Raw genomic sequence first — 17,204 nt, forward strand, 5'->3', positions numbered from 1 at the left:
ATTTCTTTTCAATTTTTAATAAAACAATTAAATTAATACAGTACCCTAATCTTAAAATAAAAAAAACAATAGGCCTATCTACAGAACTTAGTTCATATTTTAATGAATTTGTTAACATGCATTTTAACCTAGTTATTTTATACAACTGCAACTTCTGAAACAATAAGTTAAGTGAACTAAAGATTTTTAGTAAAGACTACATGGTTCTCAAACTTTTTCTTTCATTCTCCACTTTGATCAAAGGGGCATTCTCGAGCCCCACCTGTCCCTCATCGCTCTAAGAAAGTGGTAGGTCAAGCTTAAAATTGTCAAATTTATTGAAATAATGACAAGTTCTAAATATATCCTCTTCAACAGAGTTATCAGTTGGTGCTGCAGATATAATAATAAATAAATACATAACACACATATTTCTGTTTTACAGCAACATATTAGGAAGCATAGGCCATTTTACAGCATTGTACAATGTACACTATATTCAATGAAATACCAACATGCTGCATTAAATGGATCCATAATCCAGTCATACTGAGCACTGCTGGTTGGGAAATATTTTTGAAATAAACTTTGCAGGGATGTGATGTAGGCCTACTGTTTAATACATGGGATCACAAGAGTGCCTCCCAATCAGATGTTTCAGCGATTTCGCTCAAAGGCATAATTGTCGCGATCAAGGCGCCTGTCCCATACTCAAGTTTTTTTTTGGTGAATACAGTAATCTTATTTGCTAGGTGAGGTAGGTGCTTGTCTTTGCCTTGTAACTGGACATTTAACTCAAATGTATCGCTAAGATATATCAAATATATCGCTAAGATAGGCCAGCTTCGTCAAGAAATGTTCATGAACGTGCTTGCAGATTCAAACATGCGCTCTTCCTCCAAGAAGAGGCGACTCGGAGCTCAAACACGCGCGACAGCACTTTATCTCGGGAAAGCCACCTTGCCTCGCTGTGAAACAGTACAGCCTTTTGGTCAGCTACCATCTCTTCGCAAAGTGCGGAGACGCGCTTTTAAGGGCCGGGTTTTGACGAAATTCACCACTTTCACAACAACGTTCAAAATCTCATGTAGGTCGGGACTAACTAAGCTGCCTTGACACGAGCGCTTCCCTGTGGGAAGAACAGTGCGTTCTTTGCGCATCGGGTGCTACCTGGGCCCAGGCTACAGATAAAAAAATAAATAAAAAAACTCCTGCTTTTCACGTAAGTTCGCGCCCCACCTGCCATGTCTCCGCGACCCAGTAGGTCGCGACCCATAGTTTGAGAAACGCTGGCGTAGCCTATAGGCCTAATAATTGGCAGGCTATGTTAGGCAGAAATCACTGAACTCAAATCAAAGATCAATTAGCCTTATTAAAGTTGTTGGCCAGAGAAGGTCCTTTTTATGAGTCAACATTTATTTAAAATAGCTTAGCTTATGGTTATTTATCTATAATAGCGACTGCTGACCAGTTTAAGGCCGATAGGCGACAACTAATTGATTTGCATCTAAACCAATCTGAACAGTCCAGCTAGGATACAGTCCAGCAACCATACATGCGTCACAATTATGAGGTCACAATAGCGTTCCTGTCACCCTTGGCGAAAACTCTATTTCACATCAGTTGGAACTTCTCAGAAAGAATCACACTTACTTTTCAGTAGATCCTTTTCGATTTTGTCAAATCAAATTTTGCATAACAATCTACGGTCTTTGACACAGTTTTGTATTTTAAGTTCAAGGCGTTTAATTTCAGTTCATTGTCATCACCAAGTTGGAAATGTAGGCTAGCTACTGTCTGTGAATTAGCTTTAAGTTCAATGGATTCCCAAAGTCTTAAAGGAGAGCTGGATAAAATCCGCGCTCAAAACCAGGAGATAATTACCAAAATGCGGCAGCACCTAAAGAAACAGATGCCGAACAACTGGACCTCTGTGTGTGTGAGTTCCCTCAACAATCTTATTATAGCTGAAATGTTATGTAAATGTTGTATCCCTTATTTTCTGGTGCCTATAATAAGTTGTGATAAATAACACTTCAAGTAGCACACTTTAGAAAGTAATCTTTCAGAAAGTAGAAAGGTTAAAGGTCAAATTTAGTTTGATGACCTAAACTGGTAACCAAAGATTGTCTAGTTACCCGTCTCTGCTGGTAACTAATCTTAAATAATCTTTGGCTCAACCACAATTATGGGTTAGTGGTTACCATAAGAACTATATAAACTTTCAGGGATCACCACATACAAAATTGCTACGTTTATGGTTCATACAGATACATAATAATATTACACTTGGATTGATAATGCAGTGTGTGTGTGTGTGTGTTTGACATGTTTGATGACGTGTTGCCTCCTTCCTGTCTGCAGTCTCAGCATCAGCTGTTTCATCCTCATCATCATCCTCATGTTGAGCCTGTGCTGCCGTCAGAACACAATCCCACAATGCTCTGCGGTTCACTGCAGCCACTCGGAGCCTGTGTAGCGCCTGGCCAGCGCAAGCTGTTGCCCCCTATCAGCCCTGCACCCCCCCAGCAGCAGCGGTCCAGCGCCTCATTCCCCTCCTTGCCCGCGATCGCCAAGGTCCAAGACCCGGTCCTGATGCAGCTGTTGGTAGGTGACAGATTCCCCTCTGCAGCTCCCAAACGAGTTGCCCTGCGATCCCTAGGCAGGAAGAAGTTGACAGGCCTTGATCGCGCTCACCCTCTGAAGCCAATCCATCACGACAGAGCCCTGAGTGGCGTTGATACTGGCAGCATGGCACCTGCTCCACCTGAGGAAACAGGAGAAAGCCAGAACAAGCCAAACAAGATCAGGGCCAGGCGCTGTGTCAGAGCTGTCCAAGCTGCCCATGACCAAAACCATGACAGCGATGGTCAAGCTGAAGCCCAGGACGTGGGGTGCATGCAGGAGCCCCTGAGTGTCGCTAAGGAGGTCGCTTGCAACAGTGTCCTCAAGCACGTCTCAGATGGCAGAGGCAGCTCCACTCCACCTATTGCCTCCGCTGTCCCTGCCCCCCCAGAGACAGCTAAACCCCAGGCAACCTGTCAGAGACAGTTCATCAGCAGACTGCCCCGCTTCAAGAAAACAACATCACTCAGTGTGGCCACTGCTGTGACAGGTGAGTAGTGAAGTTAGGAAAGTTAGGTACTGTACACACCAGTGGCGGCTGGTGGTATTTTTTTCTAGTGAAGCAGTTATGAAATTATGACCCCCCCCCCCCTCAAGGAAACGAACATTGTGCCTAACACACCTGGCAAAGTTGGTGAGGTTGAATGTATGAGACACATGATGACATTGAACTGTCTGCAATGGCATAAACAAAAGCTATGTTTGATCAGTCAGAGAGCTCAGAGTAATTTGTTGAGAAATCAAGACCTGTTTACCACCATCTCGAAGTACAGGCCACAAATGGGGTGTAGTGGGCCTAAGACTGGACAAGACAGTAAACAAGGTTTATGTATTATTATTATTATTATAAGTTTGCATATTTTTGTTAGACATATTGCTTGCAGAGACTAGGCTATCTATGGTCATGCCCCCAAAAAAGAGCATCTCCACTTTAGCACTTATTAGTGACTAGGTACGTTTTTGCAGTGTATTAATGCCAAGTTGTTGATGTCCACAACATCTTGAAACAACAACCTTCCAATATTCTAAGCTACTAATTATGCCCCATAAGCAATGTCAAATTCAGTAGCCTATTAAGAGACACATTCTTGCCTCTGGGATATATTAAGAAATTATACCATGACTGTTGCTCTGGCATATGTTTGACCAACCAGTTTGTTTCTGTCACTGCCTTCCTTCTCTACAAAAGTAAAGATCCACTTGGCATTTGCCTCTGATACATTGAAGAATCCTAGATTTTTTTCTAAATCAAATCAGTGTCTATTTCGTTTTTAAATGGTAGTTGAAATTTAGCTTCAAGCAGATTGTTCTGAATTGTCTTTGACAAAGTTGAGGTTTTAAAATGGGAAGCCAAGACGTTAGGCCTATAACACATCCATAACATAGGCTAATGTTATCATAACACATCAATGAACTTACAGGATGGCTACGTTGAGAAGCTGCACTTTCTAATGCATAGCCTACTGTAGCCTACAGTTTATCAAGTTTATCCTTACCGTAGCCAAAGTAGCACCCACGAACTGTGTTAATTTCACAGGAGGTCTCTTGGTCTCCCCTCTGCATTCACTCATAGGTCCTCATTTAAAAAAACTGTAAAGAATCCTGTACGTTGCGGTCAACGATGTTCATCGCCTGAAACTTCCGTCGAAACCATCTTGCTAGGACTTAGCTTCTAGCTTCTAGCGAGTCACTAACGTTAGCTGACTGGTGGGGGAGACCCCTAGCTGATGTTAGAAAACACAGAGCTACACACAATAATCCTAAATAAAACGTTCTCTCCTACACAGAAAAAAATCCGATGTACCTTACAAAATTAATGTAAAACAAACTATGCGAATGAATTACACAATTCATAATGAAACTCTAGTAAGGTCACTGAAGGCAACTGAAAAGTGATGGCAAGCTAATGGAGACAGTGATTGGCCAGAGTGTTGCGTCAATCATATTCAACGGCAGGAAGTGTGAAATTCTGCCCAATCGGTCACTGCTTCACGGGTGGGACTTATCTGCCATAACTGAAAAAATCCACGAGCCGCCTGGGGTTTCACTCGATTTACATTGAAGTCAATGGGGAAAGATCTATGGTAGTGAAGCAAAACGAAAAGTTGGTGAAGCAGTCTGATTCACTGTAATTCTCTGTTTCACCGCGGGTGCGATGGCGCTGTTGTCACTCACAGAACTGATTTCAGGAAAACAGCTTGTGTTAGTAACTGTATTTCTGTTTCAAAGGAGTAAAATTGTGATAATTGTAAGATTTTTTTTGTGTTTTGTTTTTTTACTTTTTTTTGGTGAAGCACTGCTTCACCTGTAGTCTTATAGAAGCCTCCTCTGGTACACACCCCTACCCCCCTCTTACACACACACACACTCAAGGCTCTGGCATGGTCGTGCGTCATTTTTGCCGTGGACGTGAAGCATACTCCAAATTCTGCTGTCCTGAATGCATAGATATATACACTAGATGTCGCCTTGACTACTGCTGTTCATTGGAACGAATGCGTCAATCGAGACGCCATCTTGCTTCAGTGATCCACTCCTCTATAATGCATTAGCGTCAATCTGGGCAAAGATCTAGCGAAAATAAAATCACCATAAATCGTCAAAATCTCAAGCAATTATCTAGTTTTTTGGGTTGTTCCAACTGACAGGCATGTATTTATGGTTGAGTCTAGAGAAAACTAAGCTTAAGACGATAATAAAGATACATTTTACCCGTCTAGCCCCATAGACTCCCATTCATTCTGCACTAGCTAGCGGCGGCCCCTAGAGGAACAATGAGTAAACTGCAACCAGGTTCGATACAATGAAAGTAAACAGGCTCTTCGTAGACAGGCTCTGGTTGAGGCCACATACCCCTCGTCTCGTTTACTCATGTAAGTTGTAATCTCACCAGAAGTTGCTGTAGATCTGTAGAACATTTACCTCTGCTACTACATAGGCTACGCCAGTCGTTACTTTTATAATCATGGGTCAGTGCCATGGGCAAACGAGATGTAGCTGAATTCATAAATGACAAAGCCACGAGAAAGGTGATTTTCTTACGTTTCAACAACAAAGAAGCCGATCTGCCATCATTGTGAGAAGTTCCCAAATTTGTCGCTAATCGCTAAAAATGTTTTCTATCGCTGGGGATGGCCAAACGTCGCTAAATAGGTAACGCTGACAATACAGGAGAACTAGTTTAGCGCTTCAGATCCCTGTACCAAGATGGCGGCGGTGTTGACGCATGCTGAGAAGCAGAAGGCGACATCTAGTGTATATATCTATGTCCTGAATGCACTTTAAATCGTTAAGGTTAGCGCCTGCGCACTACGGCTTAACTGTGATACTCTGCCCCACCAACTGGGGGCGGTACGTCGAGCCTGAAAGTAGGACACAACCACCAAAGAAGCCTGAAACGCATGAAGAAAAGAATAACGTGGGATGTGCGAGCACTCAACGATGGAAGAGCTGATGAAGGAAAAAGCACCACGAGTACGTTCGCCTGTCTGCTGGGAAGTTTGATAAGCTGGCCCATCGCATCGCTCCATTTATCATCCACCAGAACACACACAGCACACCTGTTGGTATAGCTGAGAGACTAGCTTAGACTACTTGCTTATTAGGCTACTTAGGCTACAAGCCTATAGCTAAGTGACTCGGTGCTGCGAGGGCAGCAATAATTGGGACATTTTTCTAAACACAGCATGGTAAGAACGAGTTGTGCGTACATGTCCTCAGTTAAATTTGTATTGAGTCTTCACACCTGCCTCATACCAAAAAGTATGAACCAAAAACCTGTAAATATGACATGTCAATAAAAGTTTTGAAGTAACTATTTGTGTTCATAATGTATAATGTCTCACTGTGATAATGGGTGTATTTAGAGCGAGAGGTAGCCTAGGTTATTCCTTCAATTATTATTATGATAATGCACATCCGGTGTTGACAGGCGAGTTTCGAGATTTGAGTTCAGCATTGTTCAGGAGCTAGGTGATAATGATTGCACCTGGGAGAGGTAGGCTACATTCCCTTTATTATTATAATCACTATTGATAACGCATTATATACGGAACAGGCGAGAATGCATCTCGATCAGCAAGTGTGGGTTTCGCCTGAGCGTTGTAGATAGATGCCTTTATATGGCTCTGGGTTTCGCGATTTGATTTCAGCATTGTTCAGTAATAGGTGCTAGGCTACGCTCATTTTTAAAAGATGCATTTAATCCGAAGTCATGTCAGCTCTCTATGCAGGGAGTAGCTGTCACTTTTTATTTAAACATGACGTGAAATATCCGTAGTCAAACTATAAATAAACTATTCGGTTTTTAGTGCTGTGTAGCGCATTTCTACAGTCTATGATTAGTTTTATTTTATTGTTTGCCATCTCATTCAGTGCTACATGATCCAGGGCTCATGACCAAAGCAAGCCAATATAATAGCCAGTAGCCACAATGAGCCATATGCAGCCACCAGGGGCGTAGCATCAAATTCTGGGCCCTATGCACAAGTGGTGGCCATGCCCCCCCCCCCCCCCCCCCCCCAACCAACCAACCAACCAACCACCGGCTGTAAGCATGAAGCATGAGGTTCACAACTAACTACTATCTAATCACACATTGAAATAATCTAACAACTCTTATATGTACTGTATAACAGAAAATAATCTTATTATCCAAGACTTCACTGAATTTCTGTTTTATTTGAAGAATGTTTAAAAGCTAGAACATGAAATGAATGAAAACACTTTTGGCTGAGAGAACAGCTATCTATACAAATTGAACACTTTTGGCTGAGAGAACAGCTATCTATAGCTAACTGAGTGTGATGCGTTTCACAAGTTAGCTTTGCTACTAATTTGACAGCCTTTCCTCATGAACCTATATAACATTGAGCCTACTAAGTTAAGCTATTAGCTCATAATAATTTTCGAATTAGTAGGCTATTGAAATGTTGTGGTAGGCTATAAATCAGGCATCATGTTATTTCTAATTTTGTGTCAGGAGTTCATTTCATTTGTAGACTATTGCTTTCACATTGGGCTCACCTTTCTTGGGAAAGAAGGCTGTTAACACTTGTTTTCCCTCATTTCTTTTTTTCTCCCTTTCTTGCCTCTCTTTTCTTTTCTGGGAACCGGATTTAGCTTTCTTAGACTTAGACATCTTCACACCGTGACCGTCTGCATTGCCGCTTAGGCAGAATGAACGTTACTTCAAAAATGCGCCTAGCAGGGGAAGGCGGACTGAACCATTTCGTGCAAGGGAGAGGGTGCCTGCCCTCAAACAATGTTGGCTTGGACACAATTTAATACATCGATCAACTGATGCATTTACCCGAAATATTTGCATCTATATTAGTTAATAACATTTATTAAGATCTTTAAATTAAGGAAATTATTTATTATTAAGGGAAATATAATTCAACTCCTTAGGGGCCCTCTCCCCACTTGGGGCCCGGGTAATTTATTCCCACTTGTCCCCCCACTACGACGCCCTTGGCAGCCACCCTGTTTCGACAATCAGGTGACGTACAGAACGGCCAGCAGATAATTACGTCCCCAACTCATCTAAAATGTGGTGTCTTGAAATACTTTGGGTTCAACAACATAAAGTGACCGTTAAATATAATGTTAAAGAATGTATCTGTGGATAATTGTGGCTTTAATCGGTCGAAGTTGTCTCACGTAACTCAAAGCCAGGCAAGTTGAGGACAGGCGCTCTCTCTGTTCCATCGTCGTTATGGTAACCAAACAAGTCTTCTTCTGTCTAGGTTTGTTTGTAGGTTTAAGTGTTGTTCTTCTATGTGGTCCACCTACTGGAGGGGAGTGTTTACAGCAGTTCCGTTTCACACATGCGCAGTCTACGCGTCACTTTGACGCGCGGTCTTAAAATTCGGTCGACTCAAAGACGCGACGCATGATGTAAAAATTACGCAATTCTCGTCACGCGCTCACCAGTGCCGCGTGCGCGGGACGCAGACGCGGGAGCGTACCATACGCTTCAGTAACTCAGTATTGTCTCATATAGCTTTGGTTGTAACATGAAAATAATCTACAAATGGGCATGAGGTGATCAATATAAAGAGATTACTGAGCAGCACATAAAGAACACGTTATACAGTCTTAACACAGCTTACTTACACATCAGTGCAGTTATTACATAATTATGTATAGTAATAGTTTGCCAGTGTAGACAGGATGTCAGACAAACACATTTGACCTTTAACCTCCCAGAGCAAAAGCCCATGGAGTCTCTGGCAGGGAAGGAGGAAGTGAGGGAGCAGGTGAAGAAGAAGAGAGTGATAGTGGAGAAGCAGACAAGCAGCACCCAGCAGATCAGGGAGCTCCCAGAGCTGGCCAAACTGCCCCCTGTGTCCTGCCCTGAGCAGGCCATCCTGCAGGCCTTCAGGCTGCTCAGAGACGACGACTGGTGGGAGTATAGCTAAAATAGGCTAGGCTAATACTGTACATCTAAGCAGTTTACAAGTCTTTAGCTGTGACATTGTAGGTTACATTAACATTTTGACTTCAGACAGATGATAGGCTTTCAGCTAAAATAGGATATAGTCTAGACATGATGACACATGTGTTAGAAGAATGTGTTCCTTCATTGAAGATAGCCTGCCCTATGCTAGGGCTATATGCTAAAGTCAAGTCTATGTATCCTCATGTTCCTCTGAGTTGAGTGTGTTTTCTCTTTAGGGAGCAGAAGATCGAGGCCCTGACCTCCATCAGGTCTCTGTCCCAGCACCACGCTGAGGTGCTGCTGCCCAGGCTGCATGATGTGTGTCTGGCCGTCTACCGCGAGGTCAGAGGCTCTCTGCTGGAAAACAAGCTGGAGCTCATGATGCATTTGTTCTGATTCAGACTAGATAGAGAATGTGTATTCAAATGACTTAATGATGCTACACATAGTTCAATGAGTTTACATTTCTTAATGCCACTACAATCTATAATCATACTGGGCATTCACTTTTGTGAATAGAACACACAGCTGTAACTCTATTCTAGATATTTTAAGTCAGAGTGGTAACCTATCATTCTGCATCACCCCTCCCACCCAGGTGAAGAACCTGCGCTCAATGGTGTCCCGAGTTGCCATGGTGACGCTGGCCCACCTGCACGCTCACCTGGGGCGAGCTATGGACGCAGAGGCCGAGGGCACAGCCCAGACGCTGCTGCCTAAAGCTGGAGAGGCCAGTGGCTTCATCAGGGAGGACATGGAGCTGGCACTGGGGTACATGGTGCTCAACGTCACCCCCTCTCGCAGCATGAACGCCCTCATCAACACAGGACTCAGGTGAGGGGAAACAGAATCTTGGTGACCCTCCACTTCAGACTCCTTCCTTGTTTACTGTTTTTTGTGGTTCTGCAGATGCTACAGTTTTACTGGTCCTCAACAAGTTATCTCTGTTACATGGTTCTCTTTTTCACCTGGTTCTCCTGGCTCTGTGGTTCTTTGTCTCCTCTGGTTCTCTTGGTTTGTCTCAATGGTTCTCTGTTTCTTAGGCACCGTAATGCGGCCGTGAGGAAGACCACAGCACAGTTCCTGGAGAGACTGGCAGAGGTCATGGGGGCATCCCGCATCTTGTCTGGCAAAAAGGACTTGACTGACCGGTTTATCCACTCCATCAGCTGCCTGGCCCTCGACAGTGCACAGGAAGTCAGGTGGGAGCACTACTTTTTGTTTCTAAATTAGTCAATCAGCTACCATATCAAAACAATCAGCTCTCCAAAAAAATAATAAGTGATCAGTGCAGGGGACTTGAAATTGTGTGATTACCACAATAAGAATGAAGTAGTTAGTGGAAAAATGTTTACGTTCACTATACGTTTTGTACATATTGTACAATGTGAATGAATTAGTGTCAAACGTACTGAGCAACGACAAAAGTCCGTATGGCATCACATCTAATTTGAATGTTATTTTAAGGTATAACAACTACATAATGTTACTTTAATGCTGCCATTGTCAATGACTATTATGTCCTCATTGTAAATAAATGAATGTTGATGTATTTTGTGTCTGAAACAGGACCCATGCCCGTAACACCCTGGCATTCCTGGCTTCCCACCCTAACCTTATCAAGATGGTGGACAGGTTCGCCCCTCAGAGAGACCAAGTCACTGTCAAGGATGTTATCAACAAATGCCAGAAAAGGTGGGTGCAAAACATTAGTGGACACCATGAACATTAAACATTTTTATTTTACATCATTATCTATCACACTGAAAAAAGTGATTTTGACATGTAGTAATTTTTTCTTAAATGAAACTGTATTTATATACTCAATTTGTTTGTGTTTTGCAAAAACTCATTTCAGATAAGTAATATCTGCAAGAAAAAAAGGGGTTTGCTTCAGATTTGTTTGTGTTTTACAAAAAACTAATTTCAGTTAAGTAATATCTGCAAGAAAAAAGGGTTTTGCTTCAGAGGCAGTGCTGCGCATGCGTTTATTTGGCTGCCAAAAGATGATTGTCCTCCATTTTGCAAACGGTTCCGTTGGCTTGAAGGGATCTGCACTTGAAATCTTCGCTTTTGACTTTTAACGGTAAGTGGTATATTATTAAACGTCATTTGACAGTCAGTTTACCATTACAAATTTGGAGTGTCTTTAATTGCCTTATTTGACACGATAGAGCTGTTTTCTTGAATATTTAAGAAATCGTCTAGCAAGCTAGCTAAAGTTAACTTTACCTAGCAGTTCTACTCCAATATAATGTTAACTGGGCTAACAAGTTCATCTTAAAGTTTACTTTTATTACCTCCTCGACGTAATTGATTGAATAACTTCAAAATGAATATATACCTTAATGTTAGACAATTTAGGTCGTTGAAACTCAGTGGACCCATTAAAGTTTGTACAGTTAACATTAGCTGCTAACTGAATTGGAACACAGATCTTGCCTGAAATATGGTTGACCTTAACGTTGCTAGTTAGCTAACCGAACACGTTATGCAGCAGACCAAACACGTTTTCACCGACCCCTGTGGAGTCAACTGACACTTAACTTGAGCAATGCCGAGTTTGCAAAATACATTTGTTTGGAGACTCAGAATGCAGGCCAAGGTACATGTAAAAAGGAAAGAAATAGGACGCATGTTTTGTGAGTGATTAGGTCAGGTCATAACTCGGACAATGTTGGGCAAAAGCCACATTTACGCTAGGTTTAGAAACGTGTTTATTTATTCTGTCAGTAATGGAGTACCACTATTTCATGTCATCGCCAGCGCTGAATATGCATGGTGGTGGTGGTGGCATTTCTCAAACTCAACAGCAGTGCAAGATCTGGACAGGCTGATGCTACGCACCTGTTAAGCAGATATTGCTTGAACATTTTATTTGTTCCATGGTGTTGAAATTCGAAATGTTTTCCCTTCAAGGGGACAGTCAGACCAACAAGCAGGGCTGTGTAGCTATTGTTGGTAGATTGTAAGATAATGTGTCAAATGTCAATTAAATGAAGTGTCAAAATCGTTTGATTAACTAGCACCATTTGTGTATGTATTAAATAAGTATATTTCATAAATGTATACTTTATATTTATATTATAAATGTGTTTCTATCTATGTATTGAGAAATGTCCTTGCTTGATGACTGGATCAGGAAATGCCTGTGATGCTTGGGTATTCAGGCAAGCTACAGGTCAAAGATGCGTAACCTTGGATGTCCAGTGACCGCCGTTTTCCAGAAGAAGAAGGTCATAAGTTCCAGAAGAAGGTTTAAAGGACATAAAATGACCAAACATTTGAGGATTTTGCAAGGTGTAAGTTTGTATTACTATTATTGTTTACTTCTCTTACATATTACATACAATGATCACATTGGATCTGTTTCTGCTATTTGCAACTGCCATCACTTATAGTCACCCTACTCACACATTGCTCTTATGTTCCTTATTACAACATAGCGACAGATAGAGGCATTATAATTTTGTGTCTAACTATAACTGGACTCCTCAGGGTTGATACGACTACATGAGTCGTCATACATTTACCCACTCACTCATTTTCCCGTTGCTCACATTGTTCCTTCCCCAACTGGTACACTCACTTATTAGCCTGATGTCGTTATACTCAATTCCTGTCAGAATTTAAGTCTGGCGCTGCTTCGTTGGGACGTGATTATGGGGTGTGTTTCAACCAATACAGGGGAAAGACATGCTTGCCAAATGCCTGTTTTCTGTTGCAAAGCACTCTGAACTGAATCTTCCGTATTAAAAGTGCTTTATAAATAGAGGTTATTATTATTTAGAGTATTGATTGTATTTTCACAAAATAATTAATATCCCTGTATCTGAACAGACAGAGACTGTACATCTGAGGAGGGAGGCAGCCATCAAGACCCCGTGCCTTTATTTTGGTGAAGATGATGATTCTCTCATACATGTACATGGTAAGTAACACTAACCAAGGGCATGTTGAAATTGCAATAAAAATTGCATTTTTATGCCAATTTTTAAGCCAAAAACCTTTAAGCCAGCTCCCAGCTCGTACCTTTTCTCAAGCGTCAACCTAAAGCAGCTTTTTACATTTTGTACAGGATATCCATGGCAAGGAGGTGTCAAGAGAAAACCACCCCTTGGAACATGAGGACATCGGCATCGTTGTGGATGGAGGCATCATTTTGGAGGAACCTTGGTCTGTTGCACAAGGCTGTGCAGTGAAGCCAGAGACTTTCTAATGAGGAGACACAGCACTCAAAAAATCCTCCAATCATGTCTTGTGAACTCGGTGCTGGAGTAAGGTTGGTGTCGTGAAGCCTTGCGCACGCGCATTTCTGCCGAATAGGATGCCCGATGAGTGCCAAAAAAGCATTGCATTATGGCTGCCGAGTGCAGGGACTTGCCTAAAAGGACTTTGGTGAAGCTAGGGGTCATATACACATTGAATCAATGTTGAACTCTTCAATACTATTACAAATTCATGCAAAAAGTTGTCATTCAGATGGATGGTGATAAGCTCCTACCCAAGGTTCTCAATCTTAAGAACCAAATCATTAGATGGGCAAGTGGGCCTCTTCTCTCTCTTCCCTGCTGTCTCTCTTTCTCTCTCTCTCTTTATCGTTCGTCCTCTCTCTCTGCACACTTTTACACACACACACAGTCATGATTGACTTGATTTGAAAGATTCAATAAATGGTTGTGAACCTTTCTTTCTTTCTCACTGTCTTTCTCTCATTCTTTCTTTCTCACTGTCTTTCTGTCATTCTATCTCGGCACATTTACTTACACACGCACGCATGCACACACACACACACACAATCACTCACTGGTAAGGTGTTTGGCTTTGGTCAAAGGTTCACAACCATTTATTGAATCTTTCTTTCTCTCTTTTGGTGCTCACACTCTCTCTCTTTGGCACTACTGCCTTTGCTTTTGCTTTGGTTTGAGAGCGGGAAAATTATTATTTTTTAGAGCAAAGGGTCACAATGTGTGTTCATATGTGTGTTTCTGTGTTGAACATTTGTTTTAATAAAGACAGTTATACCATTTCTGTTTGAGATTTAAGTTAATACTATTTAACCTGAATTTGAAGTTTAACTTAATTTTTACCAATGAAATTATATACAAATATTAAGCAAATTCAACTAAATCTATATGGCTGGATGTAGCTAAATTAAATTGAGTGCAAATGGTTACCTAAAAAAAATTAAGTAATTCTTGCATTAGAGAATATTAAGCAAATTCAACTAAATCTATATGGCTGGATGAAGCTAAATTAAATTGAGTGCAAATGGTTACCTAAAAAAAATTAAGTAATTCTTGCATTAGAGAATATTAAGCAAATTCAACTAAATCTATATGGCTGGATGTAGCTAAATTAAATTGTGTGCAAATGGTTACCTAATACTAATTTTTACTCAAAATATTTGATTGGAGTTTGCTTGGCTTGATTTAGTTGTAACTACTCAATTTAGTTTAGCTTTAATTGCAAGAAAATATTAAGCAAATTCAACTAAATCTATATGGCTGGATGTAGCTAAATTAAATTGAGTGCAAATGGTTACCTAAATAAAATTAAGTAATTCTTGCATGTCATTTTTTTCAGTGCAGTGTGAAAATGTATCAATTGTTTTTATTTAACCTGAGAGAATACAGAGGGGAAATATATTGGTAAAGTGTTGTGTTTTTTTCTCCTACAGAAATTTGCATTAAAGTAAACATCCAAGTCAGAAGAATGCAATAATTGATTTTGGATTACAAACAAATCTGCAAATGTTTGATATGAGGTGCAATCAAAAAGAGGCTAGGCCTATGAAAGGCAGCCGCAAAGGATCACCCAGCAACTACAGTATTCTATCATCCTTTTTCCTACAAATTAAAAATACAAAAACAAATTAAATTAAAATTAAAAACACAAGTGCATTTGCCTCTATTGCCTCAAGATTGCTAATCATAAACTTTGTAACAATAAACTTCACAGTTTAAGTCAATTGGTCCAATAAAGTTCATCGCGTTTGCACTTTCTCCAGTGTCAGACTGTTAGCAGCGAGTTCTATTCTAACGTTCTGAGGTGACATGGTTGAACTTTGACCCCATTTACCACTGACCTTGACTGAATGCTGACAATTACTCAGTGTGACACATTGAAACATATATCTCAGATACATCAATGTCTGTATATAGATCTTGAAGATGTATTTAAAAGACCACAAACATCTGCATGGGCTAATTGAGTGAAGTTTGCTCTTTTTACTGAGTTTGTATCATGGAGGTATTATATATAACTGGAGAGAGTGACTAAATCCCGCCCCCATTCATTTCAATGGCCCATGCTAGGCTAGCTACTTCAGCCAAAAAAGCATGAAATTGACCGCAGCCATCTTTACGAAAATGGCGTTTCATGAAGAATTCTAGAATTAGCCTATTAGATTCCACGTTACAGACGAAGACAACGTAAGGTACAACGGTATGTCGTTGATGAAGATTGGCCATTCCCTCAGAGGAAAAGAAGTTGTTCTGGAACGCGCTTCACCTCGTTATAAGCGCAAATTCATTTAATTGGTTGGGAACATTTTGGGAATGGTGGTAAAGTTTGCCCTGTCTCTGAAGTCCTAGGTTATTTAATGTGATGTTCATATGTGATAATAAACTATGCGAATCAATATTGTGTCACTTTAGGCTTCACAAATAATGATCCCTAAATACTATATTTGGACAGGTAGGCATATTACGCAATAGGCTATCCAACGAAAATTACTATTAATTAAGTAGACATGAAACGTGTGGATAGCTGGGATTTTTGCTGCACCCAGTGTGAATTTGCAGCTTGTTAAGCCTAGGCTACATTTGCAGGTAGACGGAATGAGCAAGTTAAACTTCCGATAGAAGCGCACATCCCTCGGGTATTGTGGTTCGAGCAGGCATAGTCTGCAACTGTTGTTGGACATTTGGCTTTTGCCTCGACTGGCAGCCTGAACATTTAAACCAAATGCATAGCCTAATCATGTCAATGTTGCAAGAAAGCAAACGAAATAAGTCATTGACATTTGTTCCGTTTTAAAACACTTGGGGAGACATAGGTTACATGATCCAGACGTTGCGTTCTACAGAACTACAGCCTGTGCGTTTTAAAATAGTCTTCATACACAACGCAATAAGTAGGCTAATAATTGGATATAGGTCATTGCTATGCATCTGCCAAAGTGTATGGTCATAGTCAGTTACTTTAAGGTAATTGGTACCCCGCATATACGGCAAATAATAGCCTAATATGACAACATTAACATTTTTCTTTTATTTACCACAAAGTCCGGTAATACAGCCTAAACCATGTAAGCATTAAGTCAAGTATCAGTAGCTTAATCCAAGTAGTTAGTTGTTTTATTTGTCGTCTTCCAGAAATGCAAACCAACACGGACGTGCGAGGACGCTCGTGCCCAACACTAAACTCGTGCATGAGCTGTCATCTACCAATCAGCATGTAAAAACTGGTGCCGGAAGTTGCAACCATGTTTTCAAAAATGTCGGCGGCCAAATGCCATGTTAAGTGGCTGAAGCTAACCCTTTAAATCCTGACCCCCTGGTTTGTATGCACAGACGTGTGTAGACCATGTATGTAGAATACAGTGAAGAGTTAGTAGCATCAACATGTGAGCTTTCCAACTTGAGATCATAACACCCTTGATCACGCATACACTCGTCCATAAAGCCATGCCTACAAAGTACTCCCCCGCCCAGACCTCGGCAAATGGGATCACTCTTCAGTGACAGAAACTCAGAAACCAAGTAATGCATGGGGTAACGTGAGGTGAGTTAGACAGAACAGGTGCCTGTCTTAGAAGCCTATTCCTGAATCCAGTCCCTTTCAAACTATGTTAAGATTGTGTGGACGCCAGTGTAAGACAACAAAACCTATGAGTCTAAAAGTCTTAGTTTTAAAAAAATCTTCAGTAAGTAATTGGTCAAAGAACCATTGCATTCTCTGCAATACAGATGTTAATAAAGATAGTTTCGGAGCAATGATTTACTGAGGAACTATTTTTTGTGGAGGATGCTTCAGGTAGTTCGCTGCCCCACCTTCCGACGCACGCGCCTGGTGAATACACAAAGCTCCAGGACCTGAGAACATCCCAGGTCGTGTTCTCAAGGCTTGTGCATCTAAACTGGCTGAGGTCTTA

The 17,204-nt window shown here is 41.1% G+C and overlaps 1 long non-coding RNA gene across 1 annotated transcript; it reads left to right on the forward strand.

The window, feature by feature from the left end:
- Positions 1-12,160: 12,160 nt before the first annotated feature.
- Positions 12,161-14,279, forward strand: LOC143131521 (uncharacterized). The gene is made up of 3 exons (XR_012988113.1): positions 12,161-12,348; positions 12,887-12,977; positions 13,125-14,279. It is a non-coding gene; the product is annotated as an uncharacterized LOC143131521 (long non-coding RNA).
- The last annotated feature ends 2,925 nt before the right edge of the window (positions 14,280-17,204 follow it).

This window comes from Alosa pseudoharengus, unplaced genomic scaffold (genome assembly GCF_046254945.1).
Source record: "Alosa pseudoharengus isolate Yale_2024_CS ecotype anadromous, Long Island Sound unplaced genomic scaffold, YU_APseudo_1.1 YU_APseudo_1.1_scf_1, whole genome shotgun sequence".
Lineage (NCBI taxonomy): Eukaryota > Metazoa > Chordata > Actinopteri > Clupeiformes > Clupeidae > Alosa > Alosa pseudoharengus.